General features: G+C 42.4%; 1 pseudogene; it reads left to right on the forward strand.

Annotated features, from left to right (window-relative positions):
• The first annotated feature begins 24,283 nt into the window (after nt 1-24,283).
• On the forward strand, nt 24,284-25,661 carry LOC118670525 (annotated as a pseudogene).
• Nucleotides 25,662-26,019: the final 358 nt, after the last annotated feature.

Here is a 26,019-nt window from a genome sequence, read left to right on the forward strand (position 1 = left end):
GGATGAGGACAGTGGGGGGGGGGGCAGTAAGGGCAGGGTGGGGGGGTGGGAACCGAGTGGAGGGAAGCTATGAGGGGGAAAAAAGAGGAACAACTTTAATAATCTGAACAATAAAGGTTTAATAAAAATTAAATAAATAAATAAATAATAAAAATCAACGGGGGAAAAAATATATCATTTGGATTGGTTTTTAAATCTTTCTGGTTTCCCCAGGCTTAAGTAGTAAAATAAAATTTTCAACGTGTGTTTATTTTTATATCTGTATGAGAACTAACTTTCACCTTTTTCTGACAATTTATCTTTTGATAGAGATACACTCAGAAAGTGGCCCATCTGATTTCTTTATCCTTATATAATGCCCTGAATGAGAAAATCTCCTTGTGTTTATTTCTTTGTATTAGGTAGAGCTCCTCTGTCTCCCAGTCTTGGTAAAGTGGCCTTATGTAGTAGGTGTCCTGTAAGGACCAGTGGCATAGCCTCCCACATCACCCAAGATGGGCACTTCAGATGTGCCCCCACCCTATATGGGCTGCATGCCCCCTTCTGTTGTAATTGAGCCTTGCTTGCTGTTGGCATATCATTGAGAAGGATTTTCCCTCAAGCTGATTGGCTATGAGGACTAGATGCAACCACCTTGGAAGATCTGCTGTGCAGAGTTAGATCCCACAGAGCAGGTTAGTGATCCCACTCACTTTAGTGGGGCTCTGGTGCCTGCTGAGTCCATCCCTTGAGTGTTTTGATTACAAAGATGGTTAGGTGGTGCTCTAGCAAGGTCTGAAACTGGCTATCAAGTACGCTGGCTCTGGCATCTTCTGCAAGGTGAGGCCAAGGTCAGTTGTCACCTGTCACCTGTAGATGGCTGCTACTTGCTGAGCTTAGGGGTGCCTGGGAGAGGCCAAACTGCAAACAAAGGCTGGATGCCACTAATGCCAGCTCTGGGGTCACTTAGCTAGTGTCACAGCCAGGTGCTGCTTGTTTGAGAGATTTTAGAAAAGTCCAACAAAGTATGAGCCAAGACAGGCCATTCCTATGGAAAAGCCACTGGAAACAGTTTGGGTAGGCCTGCAACTTGGGTGGGGCATGTTCTCAGGGAATCATCAGGGCAGAGAAAAGATAATAGACTGCTTGATGGAGAATCAAATATGGTATCTGCCTACCGGCTCTGTGGAAGGAGGACTCAGCAAAGGAAAAATAGCCTCTCCCAGCACTTCTCTCTGGGAGAAAGCTGCCGCTCCAGCCCTCACTGTGATTGATGTCAACCAATTCAGCTCTTTCCTGTAAGTCTCTGGCACCTACTGAGCTGCCCCATGTGTGGGCCCTTTAAGAAAAATGCCTGGGACTCCAGTAGTCCTCCATCTCACTAAGCCTCAATCTTGGCTGGTTTTCATAGACAGAAGTTATGGGGAATTCTCTCCCTGGCACTGGAACCCTGGACTGGGGGGTCTCACTCCTCAGACAGGATCTTAACAACTGAGATATCCCTCCTGATTTTTAACTGCCACAGAATGGGTGTGGGACCAGCCCATTTTGCATCTCCGCCCTTCCTACCAGTCTCAATGTGCCTTCTTCTCTAAATTCTTAGTTGTAGGATTTCTGTTTAGCTAGATTTCAGGTGGTTCTGAATGATGGTTGTTCTGTATTTTAGTTGTAACTTTAATGTGGTTGTCCATCATCAACTTCTTAAAATCAGCTTGCTGTAAACATGAACCTTGATAGAAACTAATGGCAAATTTCCAGTAAATTCCCAATTATCCATACCTTTGGAAAATATAGATAAGACAAACACCTTTGCATAACATGTACTGCCCCCATTTTAGCACTTCATTAAATTAACACAAAAATGTAATTGAGAAGTAACATGCAAAAACATGTTCCTGCCACTATTAAAATTGCCTATATGCTAATTAAGCCAGCAGCAGAACAAAGTTCAAACTTTGCAAAAAGGAAAATATTCATAAGTTGATTTGCAGCATGAAATCTTTTTTTCCAAACAGCCTACTGCCAAGAACAGAGCTGTAACTTGCTACTATATTGTATGATAAAATATTAAATAATTATAGAGAATATCACATATAAAACAAGATGCAGCCTTCTATATTCCCTCTCTTGTATTTCATCCTCACAGCTCAAACCCTTCCTTCTCCACAATTAGTGTACCAGGCTTTTCCCAACTTTCTCCAACAGCCAGATACTTAAGCTGAATTCCAGACTGAGGGTAAAAAAGCCCTGCTCTCTTCTTATCCCAGTGGCCTCTGAATAAAAAGCATAGCCCCAGGAATGATGAATTTGGTATGAAATTAATAGAGGGAAATATCAAAACCAGAACCCTGCATTATCGTGTTACATCATGATTCTCGGTTAAAAGTGATTCAGCCTTCTTGAGTCTGTATATCTATTTACTCACTGTCTGACCATCTCATCAGTTAGTATCAGACTCCCAGTGCTTACTCATGGGGCCGGCTGGCACATGGATTTCTTCATGCAGTGGAGCAAGCACCAGAGACGCACCATATAATCCCCTTGAGTATGGAAGGAGAGATTAGAACTTTTATTTATATTTATGTTTATTAAAACAAGGAAATAGAGCTTACTTAATATTTAATAAATGGTTAAGTATAGGACATACATAACATATGTATATTACAGTTTTGAAAAAAATCCTAATATATAAAAACCCAGGGTCCATTACGACCAACCGATGGCTCAACCGAACACCGGAAGTCAGTCCTGCAGTCAGAGCTGGGTTGCGGTGGCGACCCAGGACTGACTGCCGCAGGTGCGGGGCGCAGTGACCCAGCACTGACTCCCGAGGGGGCTGCGGATCAGGCCCTGAAAGAGAGGCAGGGTCTAATCCACAGCCTCCGTGGATTAGCAGTTGCCTCTCTCTTTCTTTCCGGGCTTCACCAGCAGCCGTGCTTCTGTTTCTCTCCGGGCCTTCACAGGGCTACTGATCAGCCCCACCTCTCTGATCAGGCCCAGAGATAGGCCGGAGATGCTGACTGGCATAGAAACCAACCAATCAGAACCAAATCTGGGTGAACTGAGAGAAGCCAGTGACTGCCTAGGATGTAGGGCTTTTAATGCTGACTGGCATAAGAACCAACCAATCAGAACCAAATTGGCCAGCAGGGGAGGGCAGTTGGGGGCAAGATCAGGCCAGAAGGGGAGGGCAATTGGGGGTGAGATCAGGCTGGCAGGGGAGGGAAGTTAGGGGCAATCAGACAGGCAGGCAGAGGCATTTAGGGGCGATCAGGCAGGCAGGCAGAGAGATTAGGGGCGATGAGGCAGACAGGAGAGGGATTAGGGGCAATCAGGCAGGAAGGCATAGGCAGTTAGGGGCGATCAGACAGGCAAGCAGGTGAGCGGTTAGGAGCCAGCAGTCCCAGATCGAGAGAGGGATGTCCCCGATTGGAGAGGGTGCAGGCTGGGCTGAAGGAACACCCCCCTCACTCCTCCGTGCATGAATTTCATGCATTGGGCCATTAGTTTTCATATAATACAAATAATAGATGACATTTATTGACATCTTGCAATGTGCCAAGTGTTAGCTCTTTGATCCCTCACAACAGCTCAGCCATACCAAAGCCCTTCAAGGAGTCAAAGGGCACTGTTAATAACTACACCATGGCAGCAGGTATAAATGTGGACCAGCCAAGGGAACGAACATAGAGGGCATACTACCCCTGGTATCAATGTCCAAGCCCAAGAAATGATTAATAAAGTTCATGTGCACAGATCAATGGAGTCCCAGTCCTAGACTGGGCTCTCAACTGTACTGTCGCACTGCATGATGGAAACTCAAATCAATCACTAAATGATTTTATTGATAAGGAGCTACGATAAAAGTCATACGGAGGGATAGGATGTAGTAGACACAGCCTCCCTGCCCTTCTCCCACCCCAACTAAGCACAGATATGAACCCCGGGATAGGGCACAAAGCAACATCAGGAAAACTCTGAGAAGAGGGTAAGTGGAGAAAGACAACCAGGTATGGTGCTTCCCAACTTCCACCCCAAAACGGTAGGCACCCAAGTGAAACCAGATTCTTCCAACAACCTGCTGGTGAATCACCATCAGGTGTCCATGAGAGCCCCACCAAAAATCAGCGGCCACAGGCTCTCCTTTCTATAGGGCCTGAGAAGACACAAGACATACCTGGCAGGAGTGAAACCAGAGGAGGAACCCACCACAATAAGAGTTGGTTGGGAGCACTGTACCCCAAAGGGTCTGAGCTCTCCTGCCTGTCCAGACACCCCTGGGAAGCCTAGGGCCCAGGTACCAGGATCTCCCCACACTCCTCTCCCACCGATAGACTCCTGGCAGCCAGCCTGAGGAAGCCCCTTCTGGTCTTCAGGAGGGACCAGTGGAAGCACGAGGAACCAGAAAAACCAACCAGACCAAACAACATTGCAAAGATTCTGAATATCAAACTGCCACTGGAACCACAGTCCACAAAAATAGTGCAAGACTCACATGCTTAATCTAAATAAGGTGACTATCTGCTAAAATATGAATTTAAATAGGGCCCAGAAGCCCCTCGCATCATAGAAAAAAAAATGTCCAGGACACAAATGAATTTCACCTGTTATACAAATAACTAGGAAAATCACAATTTAAGTGAAAAGGGACAGTTAACTGATGCCAACAATTATATGAATATAATGTTGGAATTATCTGACAAGGATTTGAAAGTAGTAGTCCTAAGAGTGCTCCAATAATAAATTACACATTCTCTTAAATAAATTAAATCACAGAAAATAAGTAAAAAAATTTAAAAAGAAGCAAATGGAAACTATAGATATGAAAAACAAAATAATAGATATGAAAATTGGCTTCACAAGCTTAATAGTAGAGCAGAGGTGAAGAAGATTGAATCAGATAACTTTAGGACAGTAGAGTACAATAGATATTCACTCAATAAAAAACTAGAGGAAAAAATGACTTTGAAAAAATTAACAGGCCAGAACCGGTTTGGCTCGGTGGATAGAGCGTCGGCCTGCGGACTGAAAGGTCCCAGGTTTGATTCCGGTCAAGGGCATGTACCTTGGTTGCAGGCACATCCCCATTAGGGAGTGTGCAGGAATCAGCTGATCAATGTTTCTCTCTCATCAATGTTTCTAACTTTCCGTCCCTCTCTCTTCCTCTCTGTAAAAAATCAATAAAATATATTTAAAAAAAAAAAAATTAACAGAGCCCCAGGTCCCTGGGAAATAAAAGACTTCACATCATTGGAAACCTAAAAGGAAAAGAGATGGCAGGGGTGAGTGGCTTAAAGTATATTTAAAGAAATAATAGCTGTAAGCTTTACAAATCTATCAAAAGTAAAGCTACAGATTCAAAAACTGAACAAACCTCAAATAATGTTTTCTAAATGATGAAAGACAAAAAATGTGAGCAATGAATTCTAAACCCAGCAAAACTATCCTTCAGGAATGGAGATGAAATAAAAACATTTTTAAATGAAGGAAAATGAAATAACTTGTTATTAGTAGGCTTACCCCTAAAAATTGGCTTAAAAATTACTTCAAATAGAAATGAAATAATAGAAGAAAAATAGAGTAAGGAGAAAGTATCAGGAAGGAAGAAGGAACAACAAAAAGAATAGACATGGTTACATTCAATAAACTATTCTTTTCCTTGTATTATGAATTATATTTGCTAATTGAAACAAAAATCATAACACCTTCTGATTCATAAGAAAATTATACTTAAAAGCAAGGAAGGTAAAAAGATAAAATGGAAGTGAGGTTTCAACACTTTACTGAAAATGGTAACATACAGATACCAGTCAACTGTTTTAAGTGACATATGTATATGTTAATACCCAGAGCAACCACTACCAAAACTATACGAAGAGACACACTAAAATACTAAAGACAAATCAAGTTGAAATCCTAAAATATATTCAAGTAACCCAGAAAAAAAAAGAAGACAGAAACAGAGGACAAATAACAAAAGGACACTTTTAAGCACTAACATAGTAATAATCACCTTTAATGTACATTGTCTAAATATACTAATCAAAACAAAGAGATTAGCATAGTGGATAAATAAATATTCCAACTATATGCCGCTAACAAAGGCAGATTGAAGGCAAAAGTATGAAAATAGATTTATCAAAAACATTATTTTAAAATACATTAGTAGTTCTATCAATAACTGGTAGACTTCAAAGCAAAGAAAATGACTAGCGACAAAGATATATATTGGGGAAAAATAATGATCCTAATTGTGTAGCAGCAAACAACAGAGCCTCAAAATATATGAAACAACTGATACAACTGATACAACTGACAGGAGAAATCCACAAATACAGGCAGTGGTTTCAACATCCCACGCTCAGCAACTGATAGTGCCTCGAGGCAGAACTTCAACAAGAATACACAGGATCTGAAAAATAAATCCCATCCAGGAGATCTAATTGACTATATTTAAACATACTATGTAACAACAGTAGCAAAAAAATTTTGTCAGTGTACATAGAACATTCCCCAAGATCGCCCATGTTTAGGGAAATAAAATGAACACCAACAAATTTAGAAGAATTTAAATCACATAGAGTGTTCTCTTACCACAATAGAATAAAACTAGACATTTATAACGAAGTACAACAGGAAAATTTTCAAACAAACTTCTAAATAATCTATGGGTAAAAATAAAAATAAGATAAAATAAAAAGTCTCAAAAGATATTATTTTTGAAAACAGAGAACACAACGAAAACAAAAATGCAATATGTCAAAATAGTAGGACGCAGTTAAAGTAGTGATGAGAGGGAAAGTTATAGCACTAAATACCTACATTAGTGTATTCTTAATTAAAGACAAGGAAAGGTCTAAGTTCTTATCTCAAGGAACTAAGGAATGAAGAGCAAAATAATCTAAAATAACCAAGAAAAGAAATAATATAAAAGCAAAAATCAATGAAATGAAAATAGGAAAATAATATAGAAAGTGAATAAAACACACACTAGCTCAATGAAGAAACTTATAAAATTGACAAACCCATAGCAAAAATGGCAAAAAGAGAGAGAAGACGCAAATCACAAACAGGATTATTATCATGGATTCTACAGTCATTAAAAGATAAGGAAACTCCATAAAAAATTTATATTCATAATTGCAACAACTTAGAAGAAATAGGCCAATTGATTGAAAACTACAAACTACCAAAACTCATCAAAGACAAAATAGACAATCTGAATATTTCTATAATCATTAAAAGCAATTAAAAGCTGCCAAGAAAAGCAATCTCCAGAACAGATGGTTTCACAAGACAGGAGAATTCTACCAAATATTTAAAGAAAAAGCTAATGTAAAGAAAAGGAACACTTCCCAACACAATTTATGATGCCAGTATTATCCTGAAATTAAAACTAGACAGAGACAGTGAAAAAAAATAAAACACTGTAGCTCAATATATCTAATGAACTTAGCTGTAAAAATCTTTAATAACAATGTCACAAATTAAATCCAATAGATTTTTTAAATGCTAGAAAGTGACCATCACATAGAATTATTCCAGGCATTCAGGGCTAGTTCAGTATTTGAAAATCAATCAACAAGCATCTGACCAAAAAAAGGTGTATACTCATTCATAACAAAAATAGAAGGAAATTAGAAATAAAGGGAATAACCTCAACTTTATAAAAAGCATCTGTCATCTACAAAAACCCCTACAATTAACATCATACTTAATGGTAAAAGACTGAATGTTTTCTCCCTAAGATCAGGGAAAAGGCAAGGCTCTCCCACTCTAATTCAACACTAGAGGCCTGGTGCATTAATTCATGCATGGGGGGGGGGGGGGGTGGGCCTTGGCCTGGCTGGCAATTGGGGCCAATCGGGGGCCACCTCACCCAGTCCCAATTGGGGCCGATCGGGGTGGCCAGGGGGAGGGACTGTGGGAGGATGGCTGGCTGTGGGAGGTTGGCTGTGGGAGCACACTGACCACCAGGGGGCAGCTTCTGCATTGAGTGTCTGCCCCCTGGTGGTCAGTGTGCGTCATAGCAACCGGTCAACCGGTCATTTGGTTATTTAGTTGCTTAGGTTTTTATATATAGAGATAGTGTAAGAAGTTCTAGCAACTACAATATCAAGAAGAAAAAAAAGACCGATTAGAAAGGAAGAGATAAAATGTATTTGTAAATGGCATGATTGTCTACATAGAAATTCCAAAGTATTTACAAAAAAATTCCTAGAAGAAAAAAGTTAATTATGTACTAAAAAATGAACATTTAAAACTGAAATTAAAAAATTAGCATTTATAATCACACCAAAGAAAATGAAATATTTAGATATACACTTTAAGTATGTACAGGAACTATGTGTTATACATTGAAAAATATTAATGAAAGAAATAAAAGAAGACATAAATAAGTGAAGAGACATACTATATTCATGGACCGGAAAATTTAATATAGTAAAGATGTCAAATTTCTCCAAGTGGGTTGATAGGTTTAATGCAATTCCTACCCAAATCTAACAAGGTTTTTTGTAGATAAGTTTATTCTAAAAAATGTTATAGACAGGCACAGGCAAAAATAAAATAAAATTACAAATAAAAAATAAAGTGAGAGGAAGCACTCTATCCAGTAACAAGTGTTTGTTTGTTTTTTAATTTTTACTGTAAATGTTTTTGTTATTTTTAAATTTATTCTTTATTGAATTTCTGGGGGTGGCATTGGTTAGTAAAATTATATAGGTTTCAGGTATACAATTCTACACTACATCACCTGTATATTTTACAGTGGGGCCTTGACTTACGAGTTTAATTCGTTCCGTGATGGAGCTCGTAACTCAAATTACTCGTATGTCAAATCAAAAAGTGAACAAGTGAGACACATGATGCTGGGCTGATGTTGTGGCATTCACTGTGACATTTGCTGTACCAACTAGCGGTGGGGTATCTGAAGCTGGCTCGTAACCCAAATTTTACTTGCAACTCAAAGCAAAAAATCGGCTGAGAGATGGCTCATATCTCGAAAAACTCGTTAGTCGGGACACTCGTAAGTCAAGGCCTCACTGTAATGTGTGTTTACTACCCCAAGTCAAGTCTCCTTCCACCCCCATTTATCACTGCTTTACCCTCTCCTACCTCCACCCACCCCCCTTCCCTCTGGCAATCACCATATAGATGTCTGTGTCCATTAGTCATTCTTTATTTTTCTTTGCTTAATCCCTTCACTCTTCTCACCCAGCCCCAAACCCTTCTCCTCTGACAGCTATCAGTCTATTCTCTGTATCCATGAGTCTGTCTCTACTTTGTTAGTTTATTTCGTTCATTAGATTCCACAATTAAGTGAAATCATTTGGTATTTGCCTTTCTCTAACTGGCTTATTTCATTTAGCATAATACTCTCCAGGTCCATCCATGCTGTCGCAAAAGGTAAGATTTCCTTCTTTCTCACAGCATAGTAGTAGTCCATTGTGTAAATGTACCGCAGCTTTTTTTATCTACTCATCTACTGGTGGGCACTTGGGCTGCTTTCAAATCTTGGCTATCCTATCTAATAAAAGGCTAATATGCAAATAGAACGGCAAAAAAATGAACAACCAAACAACCAGTTGCTATGACATGAGCTGACCACCAGGGGGCATGTGCAGAACATGATGGGCATTGGCCATAGCAGGATGGTGGAGCAGGTGAGCGGGGCATCAGATTAAGGCGGGGCACCAATTGCTGTCATTCTTTGCTCCTGCACACCATGGTTCCACCCGGTGCTTTCACACACTGCCAGCGCCAGAGCCCCCACTCACACCTGCTGCCTGTGCCCGACACCGGTCCTAATCTCTCTATTTTAATCCTATTTGAGTTCATCAGCAGATGCGAGTGGGGATGGCACTGTCAGCGCATCGGAGTGGCTGCGGGAGTGGGGCTGCCAGCAGATAGGGGACAGGGGGCCACGGAGGGAGGGGCCAGGCAGGAGCATGGAGGATGGGCCAAGACCCGTCCCTGTGCCTACCACAGCCTCTTGGCCCACAGTTCCTTTCAAGGTGCACGAGTTCGTGCACTGGGCCCCTAGTTGTAAATAACACGGCAATGAACATAGGGGTGCACATATTCTTTCAAATTAGTGTTTCAGGTTTCTTTGGATATATTCCCTGAAGTGGCATTGTGGGGTCTTAAGGAAGTTCCTTTTTTAGTTTTTTGAGGTAACTCCATACTGCTTTCCACAGTGGCTATACCAGTCTGCATACCCACCAACAGTGTATGCGGGTTCCCTTTTCTCCACATCCTCACCAGCACTTGTTTGTTGATTTATTGACGATGGTCATTCTGACAGGTGTGAGGTGATATCTCATTATAGTATTGTAGCTTTCATTTCCATTTCTCTGATGAATAGAGATGATGAACATCCTTTTACATGTCTATTGGCCATCTATATGAACTCTTTTGAGAGGTGAATATTCAGGTCCTTTACTCATTTCTTAATGGAATTGTTTGTTTTTTGGTGTTGAGTTTTATAAGTTCCTTATAAATTTTGGATATTAAGACCTTATCAGATGTATCAGCGATTATGTTTTCCCATTCAGTGGGTTGCCTTTTCATTTTGTTAATGGTTTCCTTTGCTTTGCAAAAACTCTTTAATTTGATGTAGTCCCATTTGTTTATTTTTTCTCTCATTTCCCTCGCCCTGAGGAGAGAAATCAGAAAAAAAAATATTGCTACAGGAAATGCCTGAGATTTTACTGCCTATGTTTTCTTCTAGGATTTTTATGGTTTTGAGTCTAACTTGTAAGATTTTAATCCTTTTTTAGTTGATTGTAGCTACAGTAATCAAGAGAATGTGATATTGGCAGAGGGACAAACATTAGATCAATGGAACAGAGCAGAGAACATAGAAACAGACCTAGATAAATATTTTCAACTGATTTTTGAGAAAGCTGCAAAAGTAATGTGATGATGGAAAGCAAGCTTTCTCAGGAAATTGTACTGGTGAAACTATATTGGAGCAGGGGAAGGGAATGAACTTCAGACTACCTCTTATACAAAAATTAATTCAAACGATCATAGACTTAAGTATAAAATGCACAACTATAAACCTTTAGAAAAAGACACAGGAGATAAGTCTTCAGGATTTAAGGTTAGGCAAATAGACATGACACTGAAAGCACATCCATGAAAAGAAAAATTGATAAGTTGGACCTCATCAAAATTAAACACTTTTGCTCTGTGACAGTTCCAGTGAAGGGAATGCAAAGACAAGCTACAGACAGGGAGGAAATGTTGGCAAACCATGCATCTGACAAAAGACTAGTATCCAGAATATATAAAAACCTCTCAAAACTCAACAGTACTAATAACAGTGATAACAACAACAATTCAATTAGAAAATCAGCAAACAGCCTGAAGAGGATATTCACATAGCAAATAAGCACATGAAAAGATAGTCAACATCATTAACAAAATGAAAATATAAACCACATTGAGATCACTATACACTTATCAGAATGGCTAAAACGAAAAAAAAGTAACAACCAAATGTTGGTGAGGATGTAGAGAAACTAGGTCATTCATACATTGCTGTGGGAATGTAAAATGATACAACCATTTTTGAAAATAATTTGGCAGTTTTTCAATAAAATTACACATTAAACTGCCATATGACCTAGAAATGGTACTTTTGGACATTTATCCCAGAAAAATAAAAACTTATTTTCACACAAAAATATATACACAAATGTCATGGCATATTTATTTGTAATAGCCAAAAACTAGAGTCAGCCCAAATGTCCTTTGGCAGATAAACAAAATAAACTGACAAATAAAATTGATCCAGAGACATAGAAGCATGGAACAGACTGACAAATTTTAGAGGTGGGGGGCGGGGGGATTGGGAGAGGAGGGATTAATTGGGGAACTTACCTGCATTTATGCATAACCCATGGACACAGACAATAGAGTGGTGAAGGCCTGGTAAGTGTGGATACAAGGTGGAAAGGGTCAATGGGAAAAAAAAAACACAAAAAAAACCCACACAAACAAACAGGACATCTGTTATACTTTCAACAATAAAGATAAATTTAAAAAATAACTATTCATTTGGCTATACTATGGAATATTATCCAACAATAAAATGAAAGAAAGCAATCCCAAAAGATTCATACTGTGTGATTCTATTTACATAACATTTTGCTGTGGCAAAATTTTAGAACTAGAGGACAATTAATGGTTGCCAATGACTGGAACAGGAGGGAGAGGGACAGAAAGAGTGAGAGGGAGTGAGAGGGTATGGTTATAAAAGGCAGCAGAAGGGGTCCTTGTGGTGCTGGGACTGTTGTGTCTGACTACAGTGGTATACTTTGGAACGACACGTGACAAAGCTATATAGAACAAATAAACATACACACAAATGTGTACAAATAAAACTGAATAAGGTTGGCATATTGTGCCAGTATCAATATCCTAGCTGAGATACTGTACTACAGTTTTGCAAATGTTATCATTGGGGGAAACTGGGTAAAGAGTGATGGGATCTCACATTTTTCTTCAGACTACATATGAAGTTACAACTATCTCAATAAAAAATTCAATGAATGAAAAAGAAATACTATGGCTATGACTGGGTCATTGCTCTGAGCTGGGTTCCTGTTTGGTCCAGAGACACACCCCACTCACATACACGTAGAGGTTTCTGCTGTCCCAGGTGCAAAACAGGAGGGTGTGATTGGCATGGCCTTGGTCTCCGTGAGGATCTCCTGCCACATCTGCTCCTGTTGATCTGCGGAGATGAGGTTGTGCCTAGAATGAACGTATTGCCCAGACTTAAAAAAAAAAAAAAAAAAAAGTGTTAAACTCTGACACAGGGTTTCAAACCAAGGAGCCCCTAGAAAATGCAAGATGTGTGTTTGGAGTGGATTTTGAAGAAATTTCTTTAAGGACAAGAGTTCAAAATGTCTTCATATTCCTTGTGCCTCTAATAGATGGTATGTAAAAATATATAAAAAAAATCAAACTGTGGGATAAAAAGCCTTCCACTGCAAGCATTTATCTATCAACCCCTCTGTAACAAGCACTGATCTACATTAGGTCACATGGGTGATCTAATTTGACTTCTGGAGTAGTAGTTCTTCTCTGCATGTTAGAGATGGGGAAACTGAGGCTAGAATTGTTAAGTAACCATGTTTGTCTCTCCTGCAGAAAATTAAGAATTATATATTTAGAACCTGTTACCTGTTCACATGGCACTTATGTAAAAATCCAATAACGTGAAAAGGTAAATTGTTTTGAACTAATAACCCCTGCATGCCTTACCAGTTCCCTGTGAGCTAGGGCACTACAGTGATCACAGAAAGTCGTGGAATCTTCTTATTTCTTAACATGTAAAGGGAGCACAGGGGTGGGGCAATACTCTATTTGCCTTTAAAGGTACAGGGGATTCCTCTAAACCTCATTTGAAGTATGGGTTGAAGCCCCATCTCTCTATCAAACCACTGGGCAGAGCTGCTAAAAGCCAATTTGCTGAATTAGACCTTGGTTCTGTCCCTATGTCTCTGCCCAACCTCTGACAAATTCATCCAAATAAAGTCGGGGGGGGGAGGGGGGGTCTCCATGAACCTATACACGATACAGTGACGTGTGTATCCAAGGTTCTTTCAACATACAAGTGCTCCTGATGGCCAAGCAATGTTGAGGTCAGATGACTCCCACATTCTAACAAATCTTCACATGAAGCTGCGTTCTGAGATCTTACCCCAACCGCACAGAGCTGCCCCCCAGGCCTACTCACAGCCTGCACATGGGCCAAGTCCTGCCCTGGGACAGGCACGCAGGGCTCCTCCTGATTTCCATTTAGAAACTTTGCAAAGCTGGTCCCTCCTAGAGGGCTAGGGAAGCTCTGCCAGGATCGGAGGGTTCCTCCGGCCAGTTGAAATTCTCTAGACCCGACTGTTTAAATAAATGGCTTGTGACTGCACTGGAAATACATCTTCATTTCATTTTAATTATTGGTGATGACAACACCAGCTCTGCCATCATTTTGTGTTTTCCCTCTCTACCACGTATTTCAAAATGGCTTTGTCATCGTTTACAGTTGGCTGAGTTTTCCTTCATCAAAGTTCAGAATCCCAAACCCTTATTGTCTCATCCCCGGCCAGAGGCGAGAAGTGAAGCAACACGGTGAACGGGGGGAAAGGCAGCAGCCCCGCCAGGCACACGGAGCGGCCCGCTGGGGAGGAATAGCTGCCATTCCTCGGGAAATGGGAGGGAAGCGCGTCCCACTGGGCAGGGTAGATAACCTGTCCTGGGAGCCGCGGGAGCTGAGCCTGTGGGGAACCCAGGAAGGAAATGCATTCCTGGCTGGCACTCAGTGACCGAGAGCAACACAAGCCGCCCCGAAACAGGGCGGTGGGCTGTCCGCGGGGAAAACCAGGGTCTCAACACTTTTTCCTGCCCCGCGAGGGGCTGCAGGGCAGCGGGCTCTGGAGCGAGGCTGCAACTTGCAACCTCCAGCAAGAAATTCACACACGCCTTTAGCAACCCTGACAGAAACAACACCTTGTTTCCAATTTGGCTGCAGACGACGCCATTCGCCCCCGAATGACCATAAAGCGGAACAAGCGAGCACAGAGCAGGAGCCCAGTTTGCAGGCATCCCTCCCTCCCCCATCCAGATCGGCCAGGTCCAGGGCGCGGAGCGGCTGGAATTCAAAGCCACGCTTCTGTTTTCCTAAGCCGCCGTTTTGACCCCAAGCAGATAAAGCACCGCTAAATGACACTTTCGGCCGAGGGGCTGTGTTCTCGCAGGGCCGCTCTGTTTACATCAGGAAATCCAGCGGGGCGCGGGCCGGGGGGCGGCGGGCGGAGGCGGCCGGGCGCCGGCCTCCCTCGCGCTCGCCGCCGCGCTGGGCTGGCTCCGCCGCGCTGGCCCCTGGCGCTGGGCGGCTGACTCCATCCAGATGTGCCGCGGCTCCAGAGTGGCTGCCGCGCGCCGTAAATGGGCATCAGAGGCTCGTCAATCTGGGCCAGAGCAATTGCGGTCCCGCGGGCGGCCCCACTGGCACGCGGAAGCGGGCCGCGGGAGGGGACCGTGCAGGGCGCTCCCTGGGTGCGGGGAGGCCAGCACTAATGACCGACCCGGGAAATGTTCCTGATCCATTAGTACATTTCCTTGTAAATGTTTTATGCTTTAAAGGAACGGGGGGATGCTGTATATCACTTGGAAATGTTGGCTGTCTATAGGTCCCTCTGGATATGACTGGGTTAGTACGACTTGTAACCAGAGTAAGAGGAACATAAAAAAGCTGGGAAAGACTGCCAATTAGTCATTACAGGGAGACTGTAAAAACAAGAGAAAGAGGAGGGAACAGGAGGAATAAAAGAAGAATAAAATGCCCCAGGAAATAAAAATTAAAGAAACTCGATGCGGGCTTTTTTTGTGTGTGTGGTGTTCCCGGAATAGAAAGGGGAAGCAGGACAGCTGGCAGCCTTCTAATCAGGGGTGACCTGCAGACCAGCAAACTCCCAGTGCGGCCCCAGAAGGGTACCTTGTTGCTGTCCCTGTAAAAACTCAATCTGGGTCAGTGGGCAGGTAGTGTGCTTTGGAGCAAGACCCAGTTTTGCAAAATCAAAGTTAGACATTTATTTCTGATCGCCTGCTGTCTACTTGGTCATTGCTAGCTGAGTTATAATAATTTGAAAAAGGACAAGAACCACTTCTTTAACAAACATCAGCCGCAGACTTCAAGCAGACGGAGGCCATGGCGGCTGAAAACTGTTTTTAACATGATGGGAATCCTGACTGAAATCTGTTTGAGTGAGTGTGTTTGTTTCTTATCCCTGCTTTTTTGACAAATTCAAGGATATAAGGACTTGTAACATCATAAACTGAAATGAATCTGGGTGAAACTCCCAGTCCTTCTGCAGTAATTGTATTGCCCTTGATCAGCACTTGGTAACGAAGTGAAGAGATATGGCCTGGCCCAATGTTAAGGTTGCAGGCAAAAGCCGAGAACTCGCAATGCTTCTCCCAGGGAAAGGCTGTGATAGCTCATGAGCCTCCAGGAAGTGGGGGAGGGGTGCTGGAGAGGAAGCCTGTTCCCCAGGGAACAAATATTGCTGGTGAGAGAGGAACTGCTTATCTCAGCAGTATGAGGAGCTCACCCCCAGCCAGATTTCAGCCCACAGGATTCTAGTCCCCACCTCCTCTGACTCACAAGGACAGCCACATGTGCCTCAGATCCAACCCCTGGCTAGGGTACAACTCTGCGCATCAGCTAGGGTCCTCCTCGGTGTCTGGCCACAGATCCGCAGATGCACACAGCTCAGCTTTACCAGGACACAATACCTTGCATCAGATCTATTTGGAAAACAATTACATGAGCAAATTAATTTGGCTTCTAGCCACAGGTTTTTTTAATCTAGGAGCAAGATCTCAAGAAATGATTAAACCACAAACACTATTTTAAAATAACAGCAACCCAGACCAGAGAGGAAGAATTCTTACAGACTCATCAAACATCCTGACATGTGCGCATTCAGGAGTTCCTAGCCACTGTCCCTGAAGTTAAAGGGAGCGAGTTCATTATATCTGAGCCTCTTCAGAGACAGAAACGAAAGTAGTAAAAGTTCTTCCTTTCAAAGGATTTTACCTTCACAACATACAGTTTTGAAGTCATTCAGTGGAAATGTTATAATCAGGAACGAATTGGAAGAGCCTGGTGAACTGGGCCCCCTCACATTGAGGCCAGCATTACAGATGGGAGGGCCAGCAGCAGATTAATTACGTCTCCTCGGAACTGGGGCCTCAGAAATAATATCACGGTTTTGCCGCCAGCCTGCTCCAGCTAATATTATTTCTCTGCAGCTTCTCTCTGAACAAAGCTCCCTACCTGCCTCCATCTCTGTCTCTGCCCAATGTCCCCCTCACTCCTTGGCCCATCTCACTCCTTGAATAGTTCCATTCCAGCTTTATCCGACTGCAGTTGAACCTTCTGGCTGAGGTCTTGGCCTTCTGCTATTCTCTGCACATATTGTTTTCTCCCACAACTACCTCCTACTAACAGTTTACAGTATAGACTTTGAAAATTAAGGCTGCAATCTTGACATTTTCCTCTGATTCTAGGTGCATTCTTCTAGCTGCAACTAGACATTTCATTGGTTGAACTTCACATCATCATTCGAAATTCAGTACCTTGAAGAGCACATTATTTTCCTTCCAGAATTCAACTACCTCAGTCCTCCTAACTCTCTAATTTCTACCGAAGATAATCCTACTCTCCCCGTAAACAGGCCCCCATCGCCTCCGTGTCTCCTTAACTCATCCCTCGCTTTCTTGTTGCTCCATTCTAATTTCTATGAGACCTCGGGACATTGGGCCCTGCTCCTTTCTTGGAGATACAAAAGTGAGCAAGACATCCTGTAGCTCCCCACTCATAGCCCACTAAACACAGGGAAGTCATGTCAGTCATACCAGCACCGTGTAGCATAATTTCTCTGCCTAAATGCTTGTAATCCTCACCCTTTCTTTACATGATAAAACTTTTATTCATGAAATTTGAACATCTCAACCAGAGTTAGCTCTTCCTCCACTGTGACCTTCAGTTCCCCGGGACCTCCCCTAGGAAGAGATTCTTAGCCTCCTGTCCCCTGCCTGCTGAAGCTGCCCTACTGTCCACCTTCTGGAGATCTCTTCCTTGAGAGCCATCCTGCTACAGATCTTGAGTTCTTGAAGCGGGCGGACACTCCTCCCCCCTTTCTAGTAGGGTAAATTCTAGGCAAACCTTAACAGCAAAATCAAGCCTGCAGTTCTCCACAGGGACCCCACATTCCTAGTGAGACATTATCCACTACCTACAGCACTCCCTCTTTGTTTCCCAGTGTTGGGTGTTTCTTTTTTTTAATATATTTTTATTGATTTCAGAGAAGAAGGGGGAGAAGAGAGAGAGAGAGAGAGAGAGAGAGAGAGAGAGAGAGAAACATCAATGATGAGAGAGAATCATTGATCGGCTGCCCCCTACATGCCCCTTACTGGAGATCAAGATCGCAACCTGGGCATGTGCCCTTGATCAGAATCGAACCCGGACCCTTCAGTCTGCAGGCCGATGCTCAGATCCATGAGCCAAAACAGCTAGGGCTGTTTCCAAGTGTTAAGTACTATTTCCAGGTCTGTCTAGAATCTCCACTAGATGTCTCATAGGCACTTGAAACTCAAAAGCACTAAAATCAACTGACCCATCTTTACCTTCACATTTTTGTATTCCCCATTAATTTTGGTAATGGTAGATTTATCTCTTCTTATTAAAAAGAAAAAGAAAAAAGAAAAACTTGGGAACACCTCCAGATGTCTCTCCTTCCTCTACTCTGAAGTCCAGTCAGCCAAGCTTCACCTCCTATGGTTCAGGATAGCATTGGAGGGCGACATTGGCAAGTGTATGTTTCCAGGGCAGTCACCTCTACTGCCTTGACCAAAATGCCCTTCTGAACTACTCCTCGACTTTCTCCACTGTGCACACACAAGTTCCTGTCCCCCTGCTTCCAGTAAGAAGTGCAGCTACAAGTTGAGGGGCAAAGTAAATGCCCTATCCCCACTCATCCCAGACCCCATGCCATTCTTTGCTGCTTTTCCTAAATCTACCCACAACTCTGTACATAGTCCCTTCATTATACTCTCCCCAAACTACCCAATTTGAGAATGCTTTCTGCCAGGAAAACTTAAATACTGGGAATTCTGATATCATATAGCTTTAGGACCTCAGGCCTAGCCCAACTCCTGACACATAGCAAGAAACTGATAACAGTTTACCAAATGAATGAGTGAATTAATTAGTGAATACACACAGTTTGATATGTAAGTCTCTAGTGTGACTTTCATAACCAATAGATTGTAAATTTAGGGGCATCTCACAAAGCATTTAACCTATGCTTACATATAATAAGTGCAATTATTTATTAAATAAAACTGAGTTATTGAAAGATTGAATATAGTCTCTAGCAGGAAGGAGCTAGAAAACAGGAATAAAGTTTTTAAAAGGAGAAGGAGGGGGAAGGGAGAAGAGAAGTAGAAAATTTCATAATAGTTAAATAATATCATAATCATTTCATTTTTATTATTTAAAAGAACAGATGCCTCCCATACCTTCTGTGTTGGTGTTTCTGACCTGTCCATAACATTTTCAAACTGAGAATCTAACAGAGGCGATCAGGAGGGCTTCTCACTTATACTCATTTATTCTGTAGTTATTTTCTCAACAAACCTTTATTGGTGCGTTTATTAAATCAATCATCAATCAGTGTGCTGAGTGTAGGAGCAATTCCCGAGAATTTATATCTTATCTAGAGAAACTGAAATAGGATACTGGGTTTACCATACAGAAACACAAAATGGTAAGCACTGCAGTAAGAGTTAACACACTGCCAGGTAGCACAGAAGAAGGTGTATGCAACTCCCTAAAAGCCAAGGAAGACCTCATGCAGCTGGTGCCATCTGAACAGTGAGCTGCCCCTGGCACTTCAGGGAGTGAATGCATCCTTCGCAGGCCTAGGAATTCAGCTCATCAGATGTCTACACTGAGAGAGGGAAAAAAAGTCAGGAAGTAGTTCTGACTCCTAATGTGAGGTAGGAAGTTACACTGAGAGGCTGGGGTGGGACCTGCCCTGGGGTCCTTACAGAGGTGCCACCAACACTGCCTTCAGACCACCTCCCTCAGGGCAGCCCAGCAGCCAGCAGTTCCTGAAGCACACCACCAGGGGGCAGGTTCAGAAGGAGGCAGTTCTCTGGAAAGCAAAGAGGAAGAGGACATGACCTCAAGGCAACCTTACTAGGGCCCAGAATAATTATAATAAAATTTGCATTGCAGTTTTGACCGTCCTGTCTCCCCCTACCCCAACCCGCCCCCCCACCCCCAACCTCGTGAGTTTTTCTATATGCACTATGGGTAAGGGTATGCACAGAAGAAATATACTTATATAACCCTTTTCTGTCAATCATTCCTGGATGCAAATGAAAGTCTACATCCCGGAAATCCCTCATTTAAACCATATAACCCAGGGAGTTCGGGATCATTGTCTCTCTGGACTGGCCTGCTCCTCACTTGTGGTGTTGAGAAGAACTGAGGTCCCAGCCAGTAACCCAGTCAGTAACACTAAGCCACTTCTCTATTCATTAATTGGGTCACTACTATTCCACTCCCCAGGTCTGATAGTTTGAACTAACACACACGTTGGTGTCATTCAGGAGTTACATCAGGAGGAGGTGGATTTTGGGTTTCTCTAGCTAGAAAGCATTCAGCACAGGAAATAAGAGTGACCCTAATTCTAATGCAGCTCTGAGAAAATGAGTATAGTTCCTACCATGGATGGCAATGTGGGCACTAGGCTGGGATGGATAGACAGTGCTGGGGTGCTCACACCATATTCCTGGTTCCATGGATACAGGGGGGCGAAAGGCACATACATGCCCTAGTTTTCTGTCCTTCTGTGTCCTTGGGTTCAATCCCCCTCTTCCTTTAGCACAATTGCCTAAGGCTTCGCGTGCACCCCTTCTCTTAAACATACTTCAAGTGTATCCCTTTCTTCAGTTATCCTCGATGACAATGCTGGTTTACTAAAGCCCAGTTCCACCACACAGTGATGAAAGAGTGAAATGTCCAGTCGGCCACGAGGTCAGGGGACATTAGTGTCACATCACAGAGATTGCACAACAGGAAGGGCCACCACAATGGAACTTGCCTGTGGGTTGAGAAAGCCTTCCCAATTCAATTAGCTTCCCAATTCAGTTTCGCCCTAGACAAAATCAGAGTCTATACAATTGGAAAGATCTACTCCCTTTTTAATGTGAACATAAATTAGTAATATAAGTGTAAAGAAATAGTAAAATAGCAGCACAAATAGCATGCCTTAGAACAAGGGCTGTTTAAAAAAAAAAGAAAGAAAAGTCTGCAAATGAAAGCGAAGATTAGTCGAGCACAACCCTGAAGTCTTGGCTCACAAAGAAAAAAGAAGTAGACGAAAGAAGAAGAAAAAAAAGAAGAAAGGAGGAGGAGGAGGAGGAGGAGGAGGAGGAGGAGGAGGAGGAGGAGGAGGAGGAGGGGAGGGGGAGGAAGATGGCTGGTGAGTGGGGGAGTTTCCTGAAGCCATGAGTAAATTCTGGCAGAAATACAGCCCTTTTTTGGTTTCAATCCACATGACATCACAATCTATGAATTTTGCTTCATATTGGATTTGAATGAACTTGAAGATTCAAAACAAAATCCATTTGAAACAAGCTCCACAAAGCAGCTCTATCTTCCCAGCAGCAGTTAAGTACGTTTCTGTTCTAGATTGCAAAAGGGATTGGAAGGCCGGCCTGGGACTAACAGACCAAAGTCCAAACCACGTACATACACATATATACATACAAGCACACACACAGAGAGACACAAAGAGACAAGCACACACATGCACACACTCAGAAACACATACCCTAAGACCCAGCAACAGTGCCTGGAAAAGACACAGGTATACTGGATATAACTTTGATTCTGCCATGGAGAACCTGCTCTTTTCTTTTTCTTCCTTCTTCTTATTCCTACTGTCTTAACTCTGTCCAATAGTAGTAAAGAAAAAGACTTGGACCAGCCTGCAGACATGCTCTGAGCTTTGAAGAAACCAGGACAGAAGAAATGAAAACCATACAACAGTCCTGGTGTGGCAGTTAACATATTCGATCTATTCCAACATTTTCCCTTCTTTTGTGGAATTTATTTTCTGAAGAGGTAGGGGTGATACGTATAAGGATTTACACATAATAGGTTTTTTGTAAACAGTGAAAAACAAAATCCAACATGCTTATGGGTGTACACGATCATTGCAGAACAACTAAATTAACCATTAAAAAAGGAAAGTTTTTTTTAAAAAAGGCAAGTTATCCAGATATGCCTCAGAGTGAATAACTATACAGTCAATATAGCCATCATATTTATTTAGTATGTGTTTTAATATCCATATAATCCTATTAGTGAATGCCTGTCTCCTTCCCTACTGCATGCATATCCAGGCTGGTTGCTAAAATCCTCTTTCTTTGATCACCCTAGCAAAGCCAAGAATGCAAGAAATACCACACTTTTAACACTGTGGGTGATTTTGCCCCCACCCCTGTCCACTGGACATTCAGTAATGTTTTGTGATATTATTAGTTGTCATGACTGGGGGATGAGGGTGCTGCTGGCATCTATTGGGCCGAGGCCAAAGATGCTGCTAAACATTCTACAGTGCACAGGACAGTTCCCTCTCCCTAAATACAAAACAATCCAGTTCAAAATGCCAATAGTGCCGAGGGAGAGAGATCCTGATTTAACACATAGGCCTACCTTCTTCCCCTATCTCTACACCGCTCTCCCCTCATGTTCTCTTCTCTCCCTTCTTGTCCTCTTACATCATGTTCTCCTGGCCACCAAGGCAAGAGCCAGCATGGAACCCACAACTGCTTGGCTAAAATACCTAATAATTTGGTCTGCTAACCAGAACTAGAAGTTCGTGTAGTGTGGACTATGTATGCAAGCAAGAGTGATGGCCCAAACCCCTTGCAAAGATAAGTTGAAATAACAATCAGTGTTACCTCAGACCACGGCCACCTTCTGCCAAGCAGTTAGTGAGAATCACAAGCATATGATTTCAAGGAAAATATTTTATCTTGGTGAGTTTTATAAGGAAAAAATAAAAAAGAAACCATTTTACCCAGTTAGCACTATTCATTTGAGGTCTGTATTTGATTTCTTTGAGTAGGATGCAAGGACTTCCAAACTGATGTCAGAATAAATGACAGCTTTGGAAAATGGCAACCATCAGGATTTTCTGCACAAAATCCAAGTCTTCCCCTGGACATAAGCGTGCAGGAGCCTTGGTGAAAAGGGAGGCCCCACACAAGCAAGAGAGGGCGAAATGCCATCCTCGGCAGAAGACACGGGCTTTTGTACTTTTCTCCTCTGCTACAGATTTTGTTGTGAGAATATGTGTTTAAGAAACTAGCTGTTTAGCTGCTTAATCGTAATTTTGAGTAAGTCGTTTTATTTCCTATACCTCAGTTTCCTCACCTGTAAAATGGGATTTAATGTCAATGCAACAGTTAACAGTGAATAAGTAATTGCTAGGTACTGAGCATTGTCTACTGGTAGGTGACTTTCAGGCATCAATCTAACTTAAATGTCACTATAGCCCTATGATGACCGGGCATTTACAAATGAAGACATTTAGGCTCACAATGGTTAAATACCTATCCTGATTACAGAGGTGAAGGGAGATAAGATTGTAATGCAGGCCAGCCACTGTCTCTTAACAATCACACTCTACTATCAAGTAGGTCCCTAGGAGGAAGAAATGAGATGATGCTTACCAGTATTCCCTGGTGTAGCTTTTAATGAATTAAAGTTATACTATAATTAAATCAATAAATTTACCTTTCTGTTTCCCCTCTCTGTAAATACTGCTGAAAGAGTCAACGAAGAGGGAAGCTGGGCCTGTTTTCATGTAGTAGAAACTGGTGGTGTCCCACTCTTAAGTCTGCTGTCTAATCAGGATTCCATGCTCTGTGAAATTTCCCATTAGGCTTTGGGTTTATGAAATCCTGATAAAACCCTAACAAGGAGAGGTTATTAAAGTTCAGTCTTTTTTTGTAGAAGAAGCCCTCAGTCTCATTCTCCCTAGAAAAGTGGTGAGCGTTCTTCAACATTGCTGTTATGTGAGAGAGAAGAGACTTACATTTTGTCATTCTCAGATGAAGGGCACATTTATATTTTTCTGAAGGAATCATTTTATACCGTACAACCTATGTTGTTTTGAATAACGGACAAAGATTCAAATAGGACCTGGGAGATACAAGTTTCAAATTCACCTTCCCACTAAATTGACCTTAGAAGTGAAATTCCTCATCTGTATAACATTGGTACCTCCTGGTGTTGGGACAGTTGAATCAGAGGTGAGGAAGTGCTTTGAGTAAAATTTCAAAGAACAAAATATGAATACTTCTAATATTCCAAGCCCTATGCTGATTTCTTACTTTTTTGATATCCTATTCTAACAGAAAGTTATCCTGTTGGTATCTCCCTCCAACATCATTCATGTTTACTCCTAATCTGGTAGAGATTGGAAAATGAGATAACTCGGTTTAAGACTTTTATGCTCCAAGACGTCAGTGCAGCTAACTGTCAAGGCTGAAAGAGTCATTTCTAGGTTCAAAGACATTTTCCAGACAGAACCTGGTTTGCTATAACCATTTGAGGGCAGGAGGAACATCGTCCGGCATCGTTAGAGCTCCACTGAAATTGCGTTGATCCGAGCTTGCCACCAAGAGCCTAACAGTCACCAAGATGCTGAGCATGGAAGGCAGAGAGGGTTTCATGGTGAAGGTCAGGGGCCTACCCTGGTCCTGCTCTGCTGATGAAGTGATGCGCTTCTTCTCTGATTGCAAAATCCAAAACGGCACATCAGGTATTCGTTTCATCTACACCAGAGAAGGCAGACCAAGTGGTGAAGCATTTGTCGAACTTGATTCTGAAGATGAAGTGAAATTGGCTTTGAAGAAGGACAGAGAAGCCATGGGACACAGATATGTTGAAGTATTCAAGTCCAACAGTGTTGAAATAGACTGGGTGTTGAAGCATACAGGTCCGAATAGTCCTGATACTGCCAATGATGGCTTCGTCCGCCTTAGAGGACTCCCATTTGGCTGTAGCAAGGAGGAGATTGCTCAGTTTTTTTCCGGGTTGGAAATTGTGCCAAATGGGATGACACTGCCTGTGGACTTTCAAGGGCGGAGCACAGGGGAGGCCTTTGTGCAATTTGCTTCACAGGAGATAGCTGAAAAGGCCTTAAAGAAGCACAAGGAAAGAATAGGCCACAGGTACATTGAAATCTTTAAGAGTAGCCGAGCTGAAGTCCGAACCCATCATGACCCCCCTCGAAAGCTCATGGCTATGCAGCGACCCGGTCCCTATGATAGACCAGGGACTGGCAGAGGTTATAATAGCATTGGCAGAGGGGCTGGGTTTGAAAGGATGAGGCGGGGTGCCTATGGTGGAGGGTATGGAGGCTATGATGATTATGGTGGCTATAATGATGGGTATGGCTTTGGGTCTGATAGATTTGGAAGACACCTCAATAACTGTTTTTCAGGAATGTCTGATCATAGATACGGAGATGGTGGGTCCAGTTTCCAGAGCACCACAGGGCACTGTGTACACATGAGGGTATTACCTTACAGAGCCACTGAGAATGATATTTACAATTTTTCTCACCTCTTAACCCCATGAGAGTGCACATTGAAATTGGACCCGATGGCAGAGTTCCTGGGGAGGCAGATGTTGAATTTGCTACTCATGAAGATGCTGTGGCAGCTGTGGCAAAAGACAAGGCTAATATGCAACACAGATATGTATGTGGAGCTCTTCTTGAATTCTGCTGCAGGAACAAGTGGGGGCGCTTATGGTCACAGCTATGTAGAACTCTTTTTGAATTCTACAGCAGGGGCAAGTAGCGGTGCTTATGGTAGCCGAATGATGGGAGGGATGGGCTTATCCAACCAGTCTAGTTATGGGGGTCCTGCTAGCCAGCAGCTGAGTGGTGGTTACGGAGGTGGTTATGGTGATCAGAGCAGTATGAGTGAATATGACCAAGTTCTGCAGGAAAACTCAAGTGACTATCAGTCAAACCTTGCATAGGTAGAGAAGGAGCATTAAACAGCTACTACAGAAAAAAAAAAAAAAAAAAAAAAGACATTTTCCAGAGGATTCACGTTGCCCAAACTTAGACTTCTAGATAATTAAAGTATTGATGGCAAATATTTATTGAGTGGCTACTTTGGGCAAGATACATTTCTAAGCATTGAGCAAGACAGAAAAAATGTCCCATATTATGGAACAAAGCTTGTATGCTATGGGGAGGGGGAGATAGACAATAAACAAAGAAGTACATTCATAATAGATTGTATGGGTAGGAGAAGAGCTAAAGGGGACATAATGGGAAGATATGATGAGTCTTTAGTGCAGCAGGAGTGGAGCTTCTGATATTTGAGCTAAGACCTAAATAATGTAGAAGCAGCACAACG

This window comes from Myotis myotis, unplaced genomic scaffold (assembly GCF_014108235.1).
Source record: "Myotis myotis isolate mMyoMyo1 unplaced genomic scaffold, mMyoMyo1.p scaffold_m19_p_16, whole genome shotgun sequence".
NCBI classification, from domain to species: Eukaryota; Metazoa; Chordata; class Mammalia; order Chiroptera; family Vespertilionidae; genus Myotis; species Myotis myotis.